General features: G+C 47.1%; 1 protein-coding gene across 1 annotated transcript in view; it reads left to right on the top strand.

Moving 5' to 3' along the window:
• The window catches only part of EMH_0072730 (nuclear movement domain-containing protein, putative), a gene marked incomplete at both ends in the record, with an annotated part of 1,821 nt that overhangs the window by 320 nt on the left and 1,157 nt on the right, over nt 1-344 (top strand). The gene's annotated exons all lie outside the window — the stretch shown is intronic.

Raw genomic sequence — 344 nt, 5'->3', positions numbered from 1 at the left:
GTGTCTCGTACCGCTGTCAGTTGCTTGCTCTTTCCTTTTGTCATTGCCTGTGTATCTTTCCGTGTGAACTTTGGGGTTCTTTCGTCTTTCTGTAACTCGTTTTACCCCCCGCTTGCTTCTTTTTTGTCGTCTTCCCGATTTCCCCCTCCATATTTTATGCAAATGCTTTTCTGGCTTTGTCTGCAAGAGGAGTTCGCATTGCCGTTCTTCGTGCCTTCATGTTGCGCGCAACGTTGCCTCCGTTTTTTTCATACGACGGAGTCGTACTGTGCGGCTCGGGTTGTGTGGTATCTTGCTGAGGAGTTATTTACTTATATCTTGCATGGTTATTGGCTGGCTTTGCT

The sequence above is a fragment of the Eimeria mitis genome, genomic scaffold (genome assembly GCF_000499745.2).
Source record: "Eimeria mitis Houghton genomic scaffold, Emh_scaff4136, whole genome shotgun sequence".
NCBI classification, from domain to species: Eukaryota; Apicomplexa; class Conoidasida; order Eucoccidiorida; family Eimeriidae; genus Eimeria; species Eimeria mitis.
Note: the sequence above shows the minus strand (reverse complement) of the source record. Positions and strands in the feature narration are given on the sequence as shown.